The sequence below is a fragment of the Myotis davidii genome, unplaced genomic scaffold (assembly GCF_000327345.1).
Source record: "Myotis davidii unplaced genomic scaffold, ASM32734v1 scaffold3766, whole genome shotgun sequence".
In the NCBI taxonomy this organism is placed as follows: domain Eukaryota; kingdom Metazoa; phylum Chordata; class Mammalia; order Chiroptera; family Vespertilionidae; genus Myotis; species Myotis davidii.
Genome location: NW_006296648.1, coordinates 19,095 through 24,795, shown reverse-complemented (window position 1 = coordinate 24,795; position 5,701 = coordinate 19,095). Strand labels below are relative to the sequence as shown.

The following is a 5,701-nucleotide window of genomic DNA, read 5'->3' as shown; positions in this document are numbered from 1 at the left end:
GTAAACATCATTACATAAAAGGGTACGGTCTTTTTGTCAATAGTTTTATTCATTTCAAACGGGACGGATCCGGCCCATGGGCCGTAGTTTGCCCACGGCTGGTCTACAGGGTTTGCAACATGGAGGCCATCGGTCATTGTGGCAAGAGCCGTTTTGGAGGCGGGAGGAGAAGTGGAGATGGCAGTGTTCCCACTCGTGGGTTATGGGTATAAATTTTCCTCTCTGTCTGAATTTTCTTTATTTCGAAAAGGATCTCTGTGATAAACTAGTGAGCAACAAAATCAAGATGAAGGCGTAAAAGTAGACTGGACATCCATAGAGAGAGAAAGTAGATTAGTGGCTGCCAGGGCCTGGAGAGAGGGGGCGAGGGGGTGACTGCTAATGGGCACGGGACTTCTTTCTGGAGCGACGGAAATGTTCTGGAATTAGATCGTAGAGATAATTTCACAACCTCATGAGTATATGAAAAACCACTGGATGGCATACTTCAAAATGGCACATTTCGTGGCGTGTGAATTCCATCTCCACTGAATAAAACTAAACAGGCTGAAGCCGTGGCCCGAATCCAGGGGTGACATGAAGACTTGCTAGCGGCAGGACACACATCAGGCTCTGAGTTTCCTAGGCGTCCGAGCAGAAAGGGAAATGAGGCAAGTTCTGGCATTCTCAGTGTCCGTGAGATAAGAACTAGTTTATTGCACACAGACAGCTCAGCTGTTCTTTCTAGTGTCTTCATGGGGCCTCCCATGGCAGAGGATGGTGCTCTCAGCCAGCCCCTCAGGAGGGCCGCCGTGAGCTCAGACCTCCACCCGCGTGGGTCTCCAGCTGGACCCCATCTAAGGCTGGGAGAGCCATGAACGTTCAAGTCAGCCTCGCAGCCTCCAGGGCTACTGTGCCTGCACCTGGTCCGTGGTCCCCGTGGGCAAGAACCACGGGAGGACCAGCTGGCAGTTCCACCTCCTCACCCCAGGACTGCCCCTGGGCCTGCTGTCTGACCAAGCACCGTGCCTGGGATGGGAATGCCCCAGCCCTGCACAGAGGCCTGCTGGCAGGAAGGACACCAACGCTCAGATGTGGGAAGAGGGCCCCGAGGTCTGAGCTGCTCCCTGGCTGGCCTCAAGCTGCTCTCCTTGCCCCCAAATGCCATCTGCCCCCTCGGGCCAGGCCAGTCCTGAACCAGGGGGAGGCAGAGCCCTGGAGCTGATGGAGGGTCAGGCATTGTGGGAAGGGAAGCTGTGCCTACAAGGTACATCCTCGAGGTGGGCCTTCAGATTCGCAGGGGAGGATGCCGAGAAATATTAGCCACTGCCCTCTCCCTCCACAGCCGTAGCTACACGTCCCCTGCCCGCTCCTCAGCCCAGGCACAGACTCACACACCTGACCCCCGAGGCCTCCTGCACAACACACCCCCTCACTCCCAGTCCCCCACTGATAGTGCCTTTCCTTGGTACTAAATGACAGGTTTCTTTCGCACTCGTGCACGAAGCCCCCACACACACCTCCCATCCTCACACCAGCGGTGCCTCTGGCTCCTAATGACGCTTCCTCCGTCCATCCGTCATCCAAGGGGAAGCCTTGGGCATCAAGTACCCGGTCCAGGTCCCCTACAAGCGCATCAAGAGTAACCCCGGCTCCGTGATCATTGAAGGGCTGCCCCCGGGAATCCCCTTCCGAAAGCCCTGCACCTTCGGTTCCCAAATCCTGGAGAGAATCCTCGCGGTGGCTGACAAGATCAAGTTCACAGTCACCAGGTACTGGGGGAAGAGGCCGGGTGAGGAGGCAGTGGTAGCGTGGGTGGGGGCTTGCACAGGGGACCCTTGGCCTTTCCTCCGGTTCGTCCTGCCCTCCCTGCAGGACGGTGCCGCTGTCCCAGTGTCAACTTGGGTCCTGGGGGCTGGGGGGAGGACTGAAGGCCAGCAGGGTGCAGAGGGTCCCCAGAGGTGAGACCAGCCACCACATCATTACCACTGTAGCAGGCACGGCCTTCACAGGTACCTTCTACCTGCCCACAGCACCTGCCCACTGCACTCCTAGCCCCTGGGAGAGGCATCAGGCCCACTTCAGAGGGGAGGAAAAGGGACAACTTGTTTGCCCAAGGTCACAGCCATCCAGGGCAGAGTCCGCAGGAGACCCTGGTCACTGCTGGCTGCAGAGTCCGGGGGAGGAGGCAGTGGTAGCATGGGTGGGGGCTTGCACAGGGGACCCTTGGCCTTTCCTCCGGTTTGTCCTGCCCTCCCTGCAGGACGGTGCCGCTGTCCCAGTGTCAACCTGGGTCCTGGGGGCTGGGGGGAGGACTGCAGGCCAGCAGGGTGCAGAGGGCCCCCAGAGGTGAGACCAGCCACCACATCGTTACCACTGTAGCAGGCACGGCCTTCACGGGTACCTTCTACCTGCCCACAGCACCTGCCCACTGCACTCCTAGCCCCTGGGAGAGGCATCAGGCCCACTTCAGACGAGAGGAAAAGGGACAACTTGTTTGCCCAAGGTCACAGCCATCCAGGGCAGAGTCCGCAGGAGACCCTGGTCACTGTCTTCTGCGCAGTGTCCCGTGCACGCAAATCACTGCCCATCTTGTTAAAGTGGCAGATTCTGATGCAGTAGGTCTTGGATGTGCCCCAAACATTTCTAATGAGCTCCCAGCCCCTCTCGCTGACACTCCCCTCTCTGCTTCTCTTCCAGGCCTTTCCAAGGACTCATCCCAAAGCCTGGTAAGAGGCATTGACTGGCGGGGGAGTTGCTTGGCATGGGGGGCCAGCCATGGTGATGGGGGCCAGGGGCTGGAGCCAAGCTAACTGTGGGACACAGGGTGTGGGGCCCCGAAGCAGGAGCCAGGCCCCTGCCCTTCTGTCCTCCCACCTCCCCTGGGCACCATCCCAGGAGGCAGGAGGAAGGCCAAGCTGGAACCTGAGGCAGAGGAAGGGGTCGTGGGTGGCACCTGTGACTTTTAAGCTTTGCCCAGCCAGGGTTCCGGAGGAAGGGCTGGGTCTGTGTCCCTCACTCCTCTGGTTGAAGGGCCCTGGGTGCCTTTGGTGAGTAGCTGAGGTTGGTGGCAGGTGGGTTTCTCACCTCGGAGGCCTTGGCAGTAAGATGTAAGGGGCGCCCACCCAGCCTCAGATGGTAAAATGCTCTCCTGACCCCTTTCAAGGCATCCAGCCCCTCCACCTCCCCTGTAGCCGTGTTCTGCACCTCCCAAACGCTTAATGAGCAGAGGCTGTCCCTGTGGGGGCAACATGGCCGCCCGGCGAGCACTCCGGGCTGGCCAGGGCCTGTGCATGGAGAGACGGGGGAGCCCTGCCATCTCGCCCCACACCGTGCCCGCCCCAGAAGCCACTGCGGGTGTGAACACCAGCCGGCCTGTGTCCCTGGGGAGGCTGCCCGGCTGTGCTGGGAATGGGTGAGCCGCCACAGCAGGCGCACGTCAGAGGGAGCCTGCCGCCCGGGAGTCTGGTCCACAGTCCTGGACACAGTGCCTGGCTCCCACCTGCGTGGCATTGGCCCCTGCTCCAGGAGCTGTTCACTGTCTACGCCCAGGCCTGTCCTGGAGGGCTTCTGGGGAAGGGTCAAGGGGCCGTCGAACTGGAGGGGGCAAGACTTCCTGAGGGTGTAGTGATGTGGCAGCCGCTGTCAGGCTGCAGGGACCGCAGGCGGCAGGGACCCCCCCCCAGGAAGGGAAGTGGGGGTGGGGGTGACTGGGGAAGGTTTCCTGGAAAGGAAGGCTCCAGTTGGGCCTCGGGAGAAGCCGGGACTCGGAGAGGGGAGGGACAGGGGGCGTTTGGTCGGTAAGCAGCAGGGATCTGAGCCCACCATGTCCCTGGGCTCTCGGAGATGGGAAAACGGTGCTGTGCTGGGAATGGGTGAGCCGCCACAGCAGGCGCACGTCAGAGGGAGCCTGCCGCCCGGGAGTCTGGTCCACAGTCCTGGACACAGTGCCTGGCTCCCACCTGCGTGGCCTTGGCCCCTGCTCCAGGAGCTGTTCACTGCCTGCGCCCAGGCCTGGCCTGGCGGGCTTCTGGGGAAGGGTCAAGGGGCCGTCGAACTGGAGGGGGCAAGACTTCCTGAGGGTGTAGTGATGTGGCAGCCGCTGTCAGGCTGCAGGGACCCCCCAGGAAGGGAAGCGGGGGTGGGGGTGACTGGGGAAGGTTTCCTGGAAAGAAAGGCTCCAGTTGGGCCTCGGGAGAAGCCGGGACTCGGAGAGGGGAGGGAAAGGAGGCGTTTGGTCGGTAAGCAGCAGGGATCCGAGGCCCACCCTGTCCCTGAGCTCTCGGAGATGGGGAAACGCAAAATGATGTTACTAAGGTGGAGGTGGTGGAAGTAGTAGTAAAATGCAGCCGCGGTGGTCCTGACCAAAGGTGATTGGGTGTCAGACCCGCCTCATGTGGGCTCCTCTTACACATGTTTCCAAGGCCCTCCTAGGGCCAGCTGTGTTCTAGGCTCTAGGGTTTCAGCGAAGAACACGGAGGCATCACGTTGACTCCTCAGGCCTATGAGTTAGGTGCGAGAGCCGGACTCGGGGGAAGCAGAGCTCAGGGTTTCAGCGATGTGCCGCCTCACACGCCGAGCGGGGGCCTTAAGGCCCATCCTCTTGGAGAGGTGAACCCGGGGCCCCCTGATTCAGACGCCCACGGGGGAAGTGAGTGGTTCCCCTGGAAGCAGGCTGGGGACGGCAGGGCAGGCACATGAATGCTCAAATGCTCATGAGAACATCATAGGCCTGTGGACTTGCACAGCTCCCTTCTCTTTTAAGCTTTTTAAAATATATATTTTTTTTTATTGATTTCATAGAGGAAGAGAGGAGAGATAGAAACATCAATGCTGAGAGAATCATTGATCAGCTGCCTCCTGTACACTCCCTACTAGGGATCAAGCCCGCAACCTGGGCATGTGCCCTAACTGGAAATCGAACCCTGACCTTCAGGTTCATAGGTCGACACTCAACCACTGACCCACACCGGCTGGGCACACAGCTCATTGGCCCTGGGAACCAGAACACACCTTCCCTGGCATCACCAGCCCATCCCCACCCCCGCAGCTGCCTGGCCCTCTGTGGACCTGCCTTGCTCCAGGACATGGTTGGCAGCCTGGGGTTCACTCGCCTGGCTCCAGGGCTGATAGACATCAGTGCTGGTGCCCCTGAGCCAGCTTCCTGCCACTGCCTGCCCCGACTTGGGTTTCAGCCCAAGCTGGTGTCAGTGCTGGGCCCGATCCCGTAAGCAGCAGCCGGAAGCATGGCCGAGCCTCCCTCTGCTGATGAAGGCTAGAAATGTAGTGAGGCACCCCTCAGCCTCCCCTCGGCCTCCCTTGGCCTCCCCTCTGCTCCCAGCCCCTCCTCCCCAGAAGAAAGGGTCCCCTTGGAGGACTGAAAGGGGCGTGTACATTTTAAATGAGTTTGGAAAGCAGCAAAGAAAAGTCAAGACGCCTGATGTGTGCTGGGCTGTGAGGTCAGCGCTTTGCACTGGCACCTTTTTCTGTTCCCTGCTCACGGATGTTGGGAACGTCACTGACTTGCCGGGGATGGCCCACCTGGAGTGAGGGAACCTGGCTCCGAGCCTGGCTCCCTGCATTCTGTCAGGAGACCATGGTCACGGGCAGGTGGCATGTAATTCAGAGCAGTCGTCGCACAGTGGGGTGTCAGGCTTTAGAGAGAAACACTTGGGGCAGAGGGCCAGCCAGCAGCATTCACACACACCACAGCGCTCCTGGG

At 60.1% G+C, this 5,701-nt stretch overlaps 1 non-coding gene across 1 annotated transcript in view; it reads left to right on the top strand.

Moving 5' to 3' along the window:
- LOC102772712 overlaps positions 1-2,741 on the top strand; it is a 9,559-nt gene extending 6,818 nt beyond the window's left edge. Inside the window, exons 4-5 of the transcript XR_001515316.1 lie at positions 1,568-1,751; positions 2,680-2,741. This is a non-coding gene — a transcript (uncharacterized LOC102772712). The remainder of the gene's footprint in view (positions 1-1,567; positions 1,752-2,679) is intronic.
- Positions 2,742-5,701: the final 2,960 nt, after the last annotated feature.